Raw genomic sequence first — 16,242 nt, 5'->3', positions numbered from 1 at the left:
AAGGCAGGGAAGGGGAGGAGATTCCCAATGAACACACATCAGGATGAAATAAAAAGGCCTTTTCCACACTGCAGGATACTTTTTTAAATGTGTGCTTCCTCTGACATTGTATTTGGGTACAATCCAGCTACGTAAAGAAGCTAAAGAATGGAATAAAGCCCAGAAGCACACAATAAAATACTACACAAAATGAAGTATAATCGGCCCTCCATATTCATGGATTATTTATCCATGGATTCAAGAATGGAGGGCTTGAAAATATTCAAAAAGTATACACATTTCAAAAAGAAAACCTTGATTTTGCTATGTTATGTAAGGGTCACAATTTTACTACCATTGTATTTGATGGGACTTGAACATCCATGGATTTTGGTAATGGGGGGGGGGGGCTGGAACTAAATCCCAGTGGATATCAAGCGCTCACTGTAATTTTTTTTATTAGCTGTCCAGTTAATACACATGCTTGGCTAATATAAATCTTTTAAATAAATAAAATAACGGCAAATATATGAACTTTAATAGGCAAATAGGCAATGGCCTTCTTGAACATTATTCTCCATCCTACTAAATCATATATACAAAACTACTTTGGATTTTTTAAAAAGCGGCAGTATTCAGGCTACATAATTAGAGATCACCATCGACACAAGTGCCAATTTAGGAAACTAATTATTCAGCAGTGTGAACCTAGACTAATGCACTGTAAGGATACAGACTGTTACTTATATTTTAGTACTTGCTATGCCAAAAGCAGTGTACTAAATTTAGCATGTAACCTAACCTCAATAATCTATCAGAGCACTTTAAACTACAAAAATTACCTACTCCCATGAGAATTTAGAACTACACATATATTTATTCAACTTCCACAATGAGTTCACAACATTAGAACATCAGTGAAGTCTTTCAACTATTTTTCTTTTATATGTTTTTCATTCTTCAAGCAAGAAAGAGCTGCTTCATTTGCACATTGTGTAAGAAGAGGAAAAAACGCGGCTCAAAGAAACCAGATATTGAGAAAACATGAGACTGAGGGATAGAACAGAAGACTACTTGCATCTTTCTCCTTCAATATTTTTATTGCCAATGAGGACTAGCTGGCTTCAGCAGTACAATATAGTAGCCAACCTTTGGCCATCTTTACAATAATTCATCCCCAACTAATGGTGTGAAGACACACACACACACACACACACACCATGGCACAGCACAAGGTGACGAAATAAACAATACCCACTCATTAACCTACTGCTAAGTGTCTCTTGGCTCCAGGGGCACTTCCTCATAAAAAAAATGGTAGCAGCTCTGTAAAAAAAAACAGGGTGAACTATTAGCTTCACTCATAATTTAGTATCATATTGTTATCAATGATATAAAACAACTGAACACCACCATGTGTTGTTGTTAACCACCCTTGAGTTGATCCTCCACTACTCTTCTGAGTTTCTGCAGACTCATACCTGTGACCTCCTTGAGTCCATCCATCTGGCATGTGGTCTTCCTCTCTTTCTGCTACTCTCTACCTTTCCTAGCATTATTGTCTTTTCTATTGATTCATGCCTAATGATTCATAGCCAAAGCATAACAGCCTCAGTTTCCCATCTATGCCTCCAAGGAATCCAGGCTTAATCTGTTCTAGGATCCACTTATTTGTTCTTTTTGCTGTCATTGGTATCCTCAGCACTCTTCTCCAGCACCACATCTAAAAAGAATTTATTCTCTTTTTGTTAATTTTCTTAACTGTCCAGCTCTTGCATTTATGCATGAGGATGTATATATGAGCCAACTACTGAGGGAGGTGAAAGAAGAAAGTGCAAAGACAGGCTTACTATTGAACATAAAGAAAACAAAAATAATGACCACAGAGGATCTTCAGAAGTTCAGCCTGGACAATGAGGACACGGAAACAGTAAAAGAGTTCCTACACCTTGGATTAGACATTGATCAGAACGAGGACTGCAGTCATGAAAGCAGAAGACGACTACGAATGGAGAGGGCAGCTATGAAAGAACTACAAAAGCTCCTAATGAGCAAAGATGTACAACTGAGTACGAGCTCGATCATCAAAGAAGTTTAAAACACATATATAGTACCTAGCTTTAGTACTGGAGGGACACACCATCTTATCTCTATTCCCGTTCTAAAACCTTTGTGAACAAAACACAGAAAAGTCAGGCACCAGATTCACCTCACATGAATGGGTTTTCCTCAGTCTTGGTGACAACACAAAGAAGTCCCTTATATGTACTGCCACCTCCTCACAGGCATCAGTATCAAAAACAATATAATCAATTCCATATTGATCTTAACATTTTAACTGGCATATATGGGAAGATTTTTTTTTCAGGAATTTGGGACTCAATTAATTTATAAGGCTTCATGAAAGCAAATCTGTAATGGCACCAATCTTTTAGGACTAGAGAAGTACAAGTCCTGGCAGCACTAAAAGCTATCTAAATTATTTACATTTAATCTCCACCACCATTTGCTGTTGTCTATGTAGTTTGCAGCTGAGAATTTGTCCATTGTGTTTTTCCTTCAGTTTACCTTTATTTGTTATGATTCTAAGTATTATTATTATTATTATTACTCTGCTTTACGTTTTAATTCATATGCCACCTTGGATACTTTTTTTGAGCCAGAAAACAAACAATTTTAAAAAAAAATTAAAAATGTTTCTTTTTCAAACTTGGTCAATTTAGTGGTTACCTCTGAATCCAGATCATTCATAAGAGTTATGAGTTCCATTAGCAAAATACACCCATCCATTTGATGTCTGCTTATACAGTCAGCCCTTCATATACACCAATTCCTTATCCGCAGACTCAACCATCCACAGATTGAAAATATTTTTTAAAAATGAATTCCAAAAAGCAAACATTGATTTTGCCATTTTACATAAGGGACACCATTATACTACGCCATTGTATTTAATGGGACTTGAGCACCCTCAGATTTTGGTATCCATGCAGGATTTTGGAACCAAACCCCAGCAGATAGCAAAGTACCTGTATGCCATTTTGTAACTGCGGTAGGCCAGGCATGCACTCCTTTTTGTTAACCCTGTTACTTAAAATTCTAAGTTGCATCAATAGAATTACAGTATGGGGTCTAGATTGAGCAAAGTAATAGTACCACTCTATTTTGCTTTGGTCAAACCTCAACTGAGATACTGTGTCTAGTTCTAGATACCATAATTCAAAAAGGATGTTGAGAAGCCGGAGCATGTCCAGAGGAGGGCGACCAAAACGGCAAAGGGTCTGGAAACCATGCCTTATGAGGAGAGACTTAGGAAGCTGGGTATGTTTAGACTGGAGAAGAGTTGATTAAGAGGTGAAATGATAGTCCTGTTTAAATATTTAAAGGAATGTCACGTTGAGGATGGAACAAGCTTGTTTTCTGCAGTTCCAGAGAATAGGATATGGAGCAATGGGTGCAAACTACAGGAAAAGAGATTCCACCTCAACATTAGGAAGAACTTCCTGATGGTAAGAGCTGTCTGACAGTGGGATACTGTGCCCTTTGAAGAAGCTGGATGGACATCTGTCCAGGGGTACTTTGATTGTGTGTTCCTACATGGCAGGGGGTTGGACAGGATGGCCCCTGGGGTGTCTTCCAACTCTATGACTCTAAAACACTAATGTCATCTGCTCTTGACCAACGTGTCACAATTGGCTTGAGCCTCATTTAATACTTGCTCATTCAAATTTTCAGTCACTCCATTAAATTTTTAAATTTGTCCATTGCTACTTTCAATTCTGCTTTCACTTTTAAAACTATGAAGAGAAGTGATTTTCAAAGCAGGGGAAGGATATTCAGACAAGAATGTAGGAATGGCATTTTGTGATTGCGTATCATTTACCCAACAGCTATTCCAGAAGGATGACTGTGGCTCTGAACTGCTTAGTCATCTCCTTACCATCGAAGCAATCAGAAATCGGCTGTGACTGCACTCAAATCATCCTGTGAGTCAAGCGACTGGATGCCACTGATAAAAATCCCAGACATGTGGTAGTATGATTGTGTTTGGGGAAGGGGAGGAATCAAAACTACAATTCTAAGCAAAGACATACAGTATTTCACTCTCACTGCCACAGGGCGAGAGATAGAACCTCCAACAGCTTCATTTGAATATTTTGAGCATGGATTTTCTGAAATGAGAGATGGAATAGGAGCTATAGTGTAGTGGTTTGAGCACTGGATTATGTCTCTGGAGAGCAGGATTTGGATATCCGCTCAACCATAGAAACCCACTAGGTGACACTGGGCAAGTCCCACTCTCTCAGCCTCAGAGAAAGGCAAAATGCAAACCCCAGCCAAGGCCTGTAGATTCTTTCTCTACAATATTGCTAAAATCCATTCATTTCTCTCAGCCACTATTGCCAAGACCCTAGTCCATGCCTTGGTGGTCTTGCGACTAGATTATTGTAACCTCCTTCTGGCAGGGCTTTCTCTCTCTTACCTCCATCTGTTGATTTCTGTCCAGCATTCAGCTGCACGCATTATTACATCCGCTCACCGCTTTGACCATGTTTCTCCTCTATTATCATCCTTTCAATGGCTTCCCTTCCCCTTCCATATTCAGTATAAGCTCCTGTTGTTGACTTTTAAAGCCCTGCATGGGCTGATCCTTCTTTATTTATCTGAACTTCTTTATCCTCACATTCCCACTTGTACCCTCTGTTCTGGTAGTCAAGGTCTGCTGTCCCAGCCTAGGATTTCCACTGCCCCATCCTGGATTCATCCCTTCTCACTTGCTGCCCCTCACTCCTGGAACCTCCTTCCCCCACGAGAAGCATGGATCATCACTTCTTTAACTAGTTTCAAAACTGAGTTGAAGACTATATTGTTCAGGAAAGCGTTCCCAGGCATTGTGTGATTGTTTATCCGATTGTTATTTGAGATCTGATATTTGATTTGATATTTGATCTTTTAATTTGTTGTCTGCTTTTTTATCTAATTCTATCTTGTATTATTATCTATTGTTTTATATGTATTTTGCAAAATTTACGCCATTGGCAGGTTTCATTTTTATCTATTATATTGTTTGTATGTACAGCGCTGTGTAAATCTACAGCACTATATAAATAAAATAATAATAATAATAATAATAATAATAATAATAATAATAATAATAATGGTCTTTGGACAAATCCTACCCAAAAAACTCAGTGTTAGGATCACCATTAAGTCAGAAAGACACACAGCAGCAGCAGCAATGCCAGAGGAGGACCAGCAGGAGGACCAGGAACAATCGCTTTGTCAGTCTCCTCTTCCCACTGCCTTAAATCTGAAGTAGTCCCTGCTTCGGGGGACTAACAAATCTTGCCTTATGCTCCTTTAAGTATATTGAGAAGCTTTGGCTGACATAGGAAGATTGCTCAGTTTCTGGTGGATTGCCAATAGCTGAATACGTACATTCTTTTGGCATCACAGGTTATAGAGGCCTGCTATGGTCACTCCATCACAATGGTTTTCATTGAAGGTTGATTCCAGTGAAGCAAACTCAAAACATCTCTCCAAGCTTTTATCCAATACACTAACATGCCATCAAGTTCATTTTGAAGAATTTACTTATTCATTCAAAGATAATCTAATTACACTACATTACTCATTATGTCAGGCTAGTTGCTACAGAGCAATTAGGTACTGTTTGCCTGTGGTAGTTACTGTCACTTTTCTTGCAAAGCAAAGCAAGCCCACAATAGAACAGAAATGGGCACCGAGCAGTACACAAATTTTCTTCACTGAAATATAGAGCAATCATCCAACACTATCAAGAAAGAAACACCATAAAAACACAAGGAATGGAAGAGTTTCCCAACCTGATCTTTCTTTCTTTCTTTCTTTCTTTCTTTCTTTCTTTCTTTCTTTTTTTGCCATTAAAATGAGTTCTAAATAGCTGCAAGTTGGAATAAGATTATCAAAAATATCACCAACTTCTTTAAAATATGCATCTTTTTGTGGGGGGTGGAGGGAACAAAACTGAGGTTGCTTTCATTCACATTTACTCTCACAATCAAATAAGGTTAAAAGAATTCACTACATGGCTGGATTTGCACATAACAGTAAATACGTTTGTAGTTTCTTGAATTCTGCCCTGTACGCGTCAAAACCTATCCTCATAAACAACCTATTGTTTGTTAGACAAAAGCAGACCACAGCTAGAAGCCAAGGTTTCCTGTAGGTATGGGAACTCTGGCTTTTTAAAATTACAGCTTGCTGTTATTGTCTGAAACCAGAACTACAGCCTTTCCTTGGTTTATTTTTCTATGTGCCTACTAGAAAACAGGAGCTGACAAAATGGACAGGAGAGACCAGAAATGGAGAAACCCAACTGTGGTTTGTTTGGTCATTTGCAGGAGAACACACGACTAAAGGAGGAAATCACAGGTAAGCTAAATCATGGCTCAAAGTGACATAAAGAAACCATCACTGCTTGTGGTTTTGTCATGAATACCGTCACTTCTAACCAAAGATCATTTCAATTCCCAGAACTGAAAACAAATTTGGAAAGAACTGTCCTCTGGAATCTGGATTCAGTAAATACTTTTCCCTGTTTTACATGAGCCGTTTGAGGTATGGTTATTTGCCCAGACGTAATGTAGACATTTCTATAAGCGCTCCTGTGTGTAATACAAATTTATTAAAAATTATACTATATAAATTATGAATTCTTAGCATCTGTTTCCATTTAAAATCAACAATAACCTAATAGTTGAAGAAAAAGACTAAATATTCTATATTCAAGGATTCTTTATCCACGGATTCAACCATCCATGATTTGAAAATATTTTAAAAAATACAAATTCCTAAAGCAAACCTTGATTTTGCCATTTTAAATAATAGACACCTTTTTACTATACCATTGTACTTAATGGGACTTGAGCATCCACCGATTTTGGCATCCATGGGGGATCCTGGAAACAAATTTCAGTGGATACCAATGGACCACTGTACTCACATTACACTGGACACATCCAGACATCACACTAAGGCTGCATATGGGCACCACAACCAGCATGTCTCCAGAGGAATCCTGGTTTACCATGGATAAGCCAAACTGCCAGCTTCCACGTTCTGCTCATGTCCACTTGCAGAGAAAGCAAAGAACAAATCAAGGAGCGTTTTTTGTGGCTAGTTTCTGGTAATATCTAAAACAGATTGTCAGGCTCATTTCTCACTAGCAAGTTTGAATTCTACTATGAGTGTAGAATTAATGAGTCAGTCTCACCTCTTCTTCTCTGCCACACCCCACTATTAGGGATTCTCAAACAGTTAGCCAAAAAAGTATAACCAATCCTTCTTTTCCTCAAATGAACTAAGCTTCAACAAACATCTTCCCATGCCTCCTATAACAGCTACAGCTGTTGCTTTAACAACGTCTCCTAATTTGAAATAGTTTGTTCTTTTCCATTTCTTGCTGACCCTTGAGTCTCAGAGTTAGGAGAAGTCACCGGTGGTAACTTTGGGGGAAGTGGTGTATAATCAAAATAATACAAAGCAGCAATAAAATACCCCTTATGCTAGTTTGATGTGGTTTTAATCACTGGCCTCTTGTCTTCCTGGTAGATTATCTATTTTCCGAATTAGCATGTATATGCACATATATTCGTGTACAAAAAATATAAATACAATATGGCAATGTTTGCCTGTTTATATACATAACGCAAAGGGGAAGAACTCAAATCCAAATTCTAAAAGAGGTTCCTTTCCACATTCCAGGTAGTGATAAAATCTGGTTAGAAGTGACCGGCTCCATGAAAATTTCAGCAGGAACAAATAACTATTATGATTACCTTGTTGTTGCTGTTGTGTGCTTGAAATTAATTACTAATGTTTAATAAAATGTGAATAAGTAATATTATGGGTATAATTGTTTTGTAAGAATAAAGGCAGCTAGATGATATAACCATCCCCCAGGTGCATTTGATTCATCCCATTAGTCATAATCCCAAATTGAAAGAAACTCTAAGTATAACTGAATTTGCTTATCAGCATCCCTTGCTACCCTTGCTTTCCCCACCTCTCATCATATATATTTAGACTCTTCAGGGCAGGGGACTTGCTTTTGCTCATGTTACTTTATAAACACCACATATTATTAACACTGCATGACCTTTCAGTGGGCTGACAGCAATGAAACACCAGTGAACAACACATGAAATATTATTTAATAGTAATGTGTGTTATCACAAGGAAGCAATCCTTTTAACCTCACTCCAAAATCATTTCCAAAGGAGTATGCATGTGTACACATGCACAAGAGAGAGATCAGAAAAATACATGAGGCTGGGTTTCCTAAATAGCTAAAATAGAAGGCTATTTAGAAAACTAATTCCACCCCCACTATCCTACTCCATAGCTTCAAATAGATCCTTTTGACTTACAGTATTAGGAATTTAGACTAATTTTTTTGGACCTGAGCATAGGTAGCAATAGCAGCTTCATCAAACAAAATGAATTAAACTTTGGTCCAAAATACACTGCAGAAATAATCCAGTTTAAGATTGTTTTACCTGCCCTGGCTCAATGCTAGAGAATCCTGAGAATTGTAGTTTATTATGGCACCACAGCTCTCTGACAGATTATTATTATTATTATTATTATTATTATTATTATTATTATTATCCTTTATTTAGAAAGCGCTGTAAATTTACACAGCGCTGTACATACAAGCTTTTTAAGTAGATGGTTCCCTGATAAGGCTAAATATCTCACAAAACCACAGTTCCCAAAATCCCTTAGCACTGAGCCAGGGTAGTTAAAGCAGTCTCAAACTGGATTATTAACACTTTACAGCAGTGTTAAATTCATCCCATTCTCTACAGTCTTGACCCTTTAAAGAATCTTGACAAAAATGAAGCCACAATTACTGAATATACTCATGTATAAGTCTAGAAATTTAGGTTAAAAATTTGACCCCCAAAAAAACCTGGCTCAAGAGTTTAATCTGCCCTGGAAGCACTGCCCCCTTCTAGTCTCTCATCCATCCAGCCTTTAGTATGAGCACAAATAATTTTGCCTGCTGGAATTTTGTAAGTTCTTTGGCATCGTTTTCCTTTGCTTTACCCACTTTAGAGCCTTTGGTATATCCCCCTAGGTTTTACTCTCGACTTATCCACATCGAAATCCATAATTTTGGCCCGAAAATCTGCCCTCCATTTATATATGAGGTCGACTTATAGTCAAGTATATACAGTACTTTATTTGAGACAAAGACCAGCTTTTTAAAAATCTTTTCCAGTAAAAACATTCCTCAACAACGACTTCTTATGCCTCTCTTACTCCAGCTACAGAAAATAATTCTGTTCTCGCTCTTCCTCAGCACTAAAGGGAGGAACACAAACTTTTTCAGGAAGGGGTGGTGGAAAAAAGTTTCCTTTGTTTATAGAAGGGTGTGTATTTTTGTTAACACTCATAGCTGATCTTGAGTAACCATACTGTAATCTGGTTCAAGTAACAACTGGAAGTACTTTGACCTATGATCATCTAATCTCCAGAACAGAAATAGGTGGGTGGAGCTGAGCAAATGACTGGTAAAGAGGAGAAGGGATTGCTGTTTCACAGGCTGCTGCATCATCATGCCACCCAATGCAAGCTTGAGCAGGTCTAGTTCTTCTTTTACATGACATGACACACAGCACAGCTCTCAGGATTTCCTAAGAATGTCTTCCTTAAAGACTAAGTTCTGTCATTTCTAAACGTACAGTGGGCCTTCCACATTCTCTGGGGTCAAGGGCACAGGACCCCTGTGAAAGTGGGGAAAACTGCAAAGAAAGAACAATTTTTTAAACTTTAAACTTTAAACCTCTCTCTAGGAATCACTAGGTCCTCAGAATTGCACTGGAAGACCTACAAATGCCTACTCAAGTGTTCTCTTTAGGAATTTCTAGGTCCTTCAGCATGACTTTTGGCAGAGGTTGACCGCAGAGTCATGCTGGAGGACCTAGAGAGTCCTAGAGAGAACACATTAATCAAATCTATGAATAATCAAATCCACAAAGGTCAAAGCCACAAATGTAGAGGGCTGACTGTCTAGACTTTTAGAGGCTATAGCCTTCAGACACACGGGATGGAAATATTAACAGACGAACATTAAGGCAACTTTGTAAATATTATTGATAAATTCAAAGATATAGCCGTGTTAGTCTGTAGAATCAGTACGTAGAAAGATCTTGTAGCACCTTTGAGACTAACTGAAAGAAAGAAATTGGCAGTATCCCCTTTCATAGACCTCAGTCTACTTCCCCAGATGCCTCTGAAGTAGACTGAAGTTACGAAAGCTCATGCTGTCAATTTCTTTTTTTCAGTTAGTCTCAAAGGTGCTACAAGATGTCTCTACATTATTGATAAACATTGGTTTCAATGAGAATCTTGGGATTTTGCTAACAAGAACAGTCATCATTTGCTCATTTCAGTTTAACACAGCTTTGCCATCTCCTCCTCCATCCTTGTCAACAGAAAAAGGGAATTTCTTTTAAGTAGGAAGATTCAGCATCCAATCTGAAAAATTCAGCAAAAGACAACTCCGCAGCTGGCTGAGGGATCCCAAGAGCAATTAGGATCACTGCCACAGCTATTTAATCTTTATTTAGCCTCAGAAGATATGCTTGAAACAAATCGGAACAAAGACAGTGAAATTGTTCTAAGGATTTAATCGATTCTATTTCAGATGCCCAAAACAGACAAAACCGTTTAAAAAGCAGCAACACCAAGAATATTGAGAGACACGTTTATTCAACTTCTTTCTGGGAAAGCCTGGAAAGTTTTTCTCCAAGAGCAAATGTGTCCTGACTTTTCTTTATTCAAACTACTTGGCAAACTAAGATTTAAACTTTAATAAACTATTAAACTTTATTAAGACTGTTTAGCAAGCTACATTTGCTAAGCCATTTTGTAAACAGAACTGAAGACATGCTGCATGCTCCACAAATTAACAGAGGGAATGGAGCTAACAAGTTCTTAGCATACTCCTTTCTCCACAAACAATATTATTTGAATTGGCATTCCACTCATCTCCTTAAATATCTGCTTGCATCAACACTTCCCATTCATCCATCCTGACTAGAGAACAATAAAGTAATTAACTATTATGCCCATGCTAGAAGACAAATTTGTACTACTTCTGATTTACTAAGTTCAATACTACCCACCCACTGATCTACTAAATTCAACACTACTTTAGGGTTCAATCTTTTAAACTCAAAACTACATTAGGGTTCAATCTACTAAATTCAATCTACACAGAATGATTGCTCCTCACATCATGTATTAGCCCACAACTCTGTCCTTGTTCTTTTTTTTATTGTCTCATATATATAGATATATATGTTAACAGATATTTTAATCTCCAATTTTAATTGTATCATGTTTAATCCTGTTTTAAGGGGGGAATTTGAGACATAATACTGTATTGATTTGGATATTTTAATGTGTTGTGAGACACTTTGACTGTCTTGTCACAGAAAAGCGGGATAAAAACAAAACATTTATTTATTATTTATTTAAATGCAATACTACATTAGGGGCTCCCAACTTGGGGTGCCCAAAACTCCAGCAGGTATGAGATTGAATTTCAGGAGATGCAACAAAGAATGGCTTGTATTCTTCAAGTCACAAATCATTCATCTTTTTTTTCTGAATAAATTCAAATTTAATTGCTCGATTTGCATTTTATGCACTGAGCTAAAAGTTCAATTTGTTTACCTGTAGTACTGTATGTGATTCAGTTTGTGATTTCAAAATTAGACTTCTTCCTCTTCAAATGGGATATTGCTTCTGTAGAGAATGAACATTTGCCAGGGGTATGGCACACAGAAAAAGTTGGGAACCCTTGTGCTTCATAGTGTAGCCTGGTGGAAGCTTGACAATTTGTGTTTCCCTGGTTGGTCACAAAACTCTCAGGCCTGTTATAGGAGATTAGAGCTGCACCCAGTGGCTAGAATCTTGTTGGTCAGTCACAACTAGATTAAATCCATTTAATCAATAGAAGTGAATCCAGTTGCTTCAATGGCACTCCTCTAGTTGGGCTAATAACAGGATTTAGGGCAATATTTCCAGCTTTCATTAATGAAGCTCCTAGGAAAGCAGGCTGGACATGCATCACATAAGAACTCTCTTAGTCACTGATTGATAGACTGACTAGCCTCAGGCAAACAAACACCTCGCACAGCTTTGCTAAAGCATCTTGGCTCCATTGGGCAGCAAACGCACAAATTTTAAAAGTCACAAGTGTTACGCAGAGTTAGCAATGACAGTATTTACAAGTAAGCTCTATATCAAAAATAGGAAATGGGTGGCTCTCCAAATGTTATTATACTGCAACTCCCATCAGCCCTAGTAAGCATAGCCAATGGCAATAATAATAATAATAATAATATGATTTATTTGTATACCGCTTTTCCTACGATCAAAGCGGTTTACAGCATACATATGCATATATAACAACAAAGCAAGTAACAAAAAAAAAAACTCTGCTTCTCTCCCCTCAAGATGGAGGTCGGGGGGAGGGCTCTTCAACTTGGCAGGCGGAGGCCTGTTGTTTCTTGCCTGCTTCTCTCCCCTCAAGATGGAGATCATAGGAATTGCAATCCAAGGACACAGAGGTCCACACATTCCCCACATACTAACTCAAGTCAATGCATTCACCAGTTTTAAATACCAGCCTTTTCAGTTTGCAGGATGCCAATTTTTTTTTTTTTTGTCCCCTTAGCACTTTTCATAAAGAGGTTCAAGAAATATATACCATTATTTAACCTTAAACCAGGCAGTGTTTTCTTGAGCACAGTTCCCCACAACCTGAAAGGCAGGCATGTGAAGAAATCGCCACTAAAGAGATCTCATCAACTTCTCCAAAACCAGCTTCCTGTTTACTGTTCTTACCAAATCATGCTATGCAATGATCTAATTTAACTCAAATACTTTTGCTGATCAAAGATTGCAATCACCACCTCATTACTAGGGCTTCCCACAAGGTCTCAGTAAAGCTGTTGTTGGTATTTGCTAGGCTCATGCTATTCTGAGCATTCACTTTATTATTTTAATAAAATGAAGAAAGCAAACTAAAGTTAGTTCTATTGCTTGCAATCTATGCCTAAACAGCAGGTACAAACAACCAATGTCAATGGCTAAACAGGCTTTGGGTGTTTATCACACTGTTCTCACTTCAACTGAGCTAGTAAAGGGAACCAGATACATACCACTTTTGGAGCATCCCCCCTTGGGAAAGTCACACATTCTCAACCTCAGGGGAAGGCAATGTCAAACCTTCCCTGCACAAATCTTGACAAGACAACCCATGATAGGTGCACCTTATGTCAGAAACAACTTGAAGGCACACAGCACACACACTCACATGTACATACAATGACATAAAAGAGGCCTCACACTCTCTTCCACACTCCTCCCTAACCCTGTCTCCTTGCCCTATGCCCTACCCAACATGCCTTTCAGGGTTTGAGGTTGCTTTTTAAAATATATATATATTTATTTATTGATAATTACATAAACATAAAATAAATTCAGTCTTAAACTTGATTATCTCTGAGTCACACTTAAAATGGTTAATTCACAAAGATGACTTTCTTACGTACTCCTTTTCTGCATACAGCAGTGGTGGTGAACCTATGGCACGTGAAGCCATTTTTTGTGGCACACGGAGGGCGAGGAAATGGTGGGACAGGCGTGAGATTTCCTTCTCCTTTCCAGCTGTCCCGGCCCTTCAGCTGCCTCTGGAGAGAGAGGCAGCTGAAGGCCCAGGGGGCGTGAGGAAGAACTCCTGCCCTGGAAGTCCTGCCCCAGAGGGCAGAGGTCCCACCCCAGAAGTCCCGTTCCCCCCCCCCCACACACACACACACACACAAGAAGTCCTGCCCTGGCACTGATTAACACTGGGTGCCAGAAGGCCTTTTCATTCGGGCAGTCAGTCCCTAAAAGTTTCAGTATCACTGGCATACAACATTCCGCCCCCATGCCCATTTCATGTCATTTACCTACATAACATTATTTCCCATATCATATTCATACATCATGTTTTACCACTAAATGAAGGGGAAAAGAAATGCTTCTTGGTCTCCCTCCTTTTACATATTCCATTCTAACTTTCTAAACATTAATTATAATTATTCCCCTATACTTTCACTTCAACAGTATCCATGAATAGATACTTCCCTTGATTCCCTTGTCTTTCCTCCTGCATTGATTATCTTTCCAAAGTCATCCTGACCTCCTAGATATTAGCTTACACTGTATATTTTTTTCATTACATATAATCATCTTTAACCAAGGATCCTCTCTGCCACTATTCTTGACTCTAATTCTGGAACAGATCTTTGTCTATATCCCACATCTCCTTCCAATATTCTATGATTCTTTCTGAAGTGATTTGAGGTTGATATTTTAAATGCAATTCCAGAAGTAAGCCAATACATTTTACGGTAAAAAAATAATAAAAGAAAGTTTAGAATGGTGAAAAAAGTCTAATTGGAAATAGTGAGGGAAAGGAGGAAACACTGATGCTATGCGACTGCCCAATCCCAGATCTGCCACACAAAGAACACAACTAGGGATTAATGGGATAGCTGCACATTTGGGGGCTTATTGATGGGTTTTCCTGTCAATGACAGGATGCACTGTAGCCATAATTAAAAGGCAAGGCAATGATGAGATGGAGACAGCATTGTATGGTAAGTAAACCAAAGGCACTATTTTCCAACTTTAAAAGCAGTTTAAAGTCCATGTGTGATAAAATCCTTAGTGGAAGGGTAAGGATTGTGTTGTCCATGAGCCATATGTGTCCCAAGTTTTTTCAAGCCCCTTCCCATTTTTCCCAAAACTCAAAAGGTCCCAAAACCTTCCCAGATGATTTTAAAGGTTTTTTAAAAATCATTTGGAAATAATCATTGCTCCCTGAAGCCTCCAGAAGTGTCAAGTTTGCATCTAAAACTCTTGCAACCCCAAAGCAGCAAGGATCTCGGCAAGATACTGTACTTGCTACCAGAAGTGAAATCTGGTTGTGTTTATCAGCTTACTTTCAGCTGCAATTTCCAGCCCCAAGTGGTACCAAAATGGCATTGTACGTCCGACTGTAGGGGTAAAACCCAGCATCCACACCAACTGCAGTCACCCATCCCTGCGTGAATACATGAACACATTTAGAGATGCCTATGAAAATGTGTACATTTTTAATGCTCCAAAAATTCACAGAACCAAAAACATGCAGCTTGCTGCAAAATGTTGCTGGGGCCAGAATACAGATGGATTTTGAAGAAATGCAACAAAATTGAGTCAGATTTTCACATGTGTAAGGTGAGTCCTCTTAATTTCAATACATTCTGACATTTGTCTTTTCAGTGCCTGGAGAGTTTACCCAGTTTACAAAAAAAAATTTCTCATTCTTTCCCTTCTGTAAACCTTGTGTAGAAAAGGGACTTGCTAGTGATATAAAAATGTTACCATGCTGTAGTTGTTTGCACTGTCACTAGTTTTGTTGCATGCTTCCAATATCTGGTACATTCATAAGATTCCTCAAGAATACCTTCCTTTAATCTTTAAGGCATTTTTCATATAATTATATGATGTTTTAAGATCCTGCCAGATACATTTTACAGAAATAGAATACTGGCCCACAACAGTAAAAATTCCTCACCTCACTTTTGAGGGCTTTTACAACAGCTCCAGAATGTAACTCAAAGGCTGCATCTGCACTGCAGAAATTATCCAGTTTGACACCACTTTAACTCAATGTTACACAATTCTGGGCTTGTAGTTTTGCAAGACATTTAGCCTTCTCTGTCAGATGGCTCTAATGCCACAACAAACTACAAATCCTAGAATTCCAAAGCACTCAGCCATGGCCCTTTCTGACAACCTACTGGACACACTTAAAGATGGATTGAATCCATAGTTGTCATAACGGTATGAGGTCAAAGCAAGATGTAGGATGAAGTACATTAGCATGATTGGAGTCCAGAGCTGTGTGTTGGGGAAAGGTTGGAGTGTAGCTCCCAAGTGGGTGAATGGCAAAAAGCAACAGATGAGATGTTACTCTCATTTTCTCCCCACAAGCCTCATATGCATGAAGCAGGCTGAGGAGTGCTCTACATTACCCTCCTGCAGGAAGTTCCCAAGGAAATTATGACTGTTTTACAAAATGTTCAACCAACAGTGTCAAGCATGACCAAAAATCTTTAAGTGATAAACCCCATAAGCAGAGTCTGAGTACTGTACTATAGCCATAAT

The 16,242-nt window shown here is 38.5% G+C and overlaps 1 protein-coding gene across 7 annotated transcripts in view; it reads right to left on the bottom strand.

The window, feature by feature from the left end:
- KTN1 (kinectin 1) overlaps positions 1-16,242 on the bottom strand; it is a 165,582-nt gene that overhangs the window by 140,705 nt on the left and 8,635 nt on the right. The window contains exon 2 of one of the 7 annotated variants that reach the window (XM_089522818.1): positions 1,250-1,305. The exons of the other annotated variants lie outside the window; for them this stretch is intronic. The gene's annotated coding sequence lies outside the window, so the exon portion shown is untranslated. The remainder of the gene's footprint in view (positions 1-1,249; positions 1,306-16,242) is intronic. 7 annotated transcript variants of the gene reach the window in all.

Source organism: Sceloporus occidentalis, unplaced genomic scaffold (assembly GCF_023333645.1).
Source record: "Sceloporus occidentalis isolate IW3139 unplaced genomic scaffold, rSceOcc1.0.p SCAF_4, whole genome shotgun sequence".
Taxonomy (NCBI): Eukaryota; Metazoa; Chordata; class Lepidosauria; order Squamata; family Phrynosomatidae; genus Sceloporus; species Sceloporus occidentalis.
The sequence above is the reverse complement of the archived record's forward strand: the minus strand, read 5'-3'. Positions and strand labels throughout refer to the sequence as shown.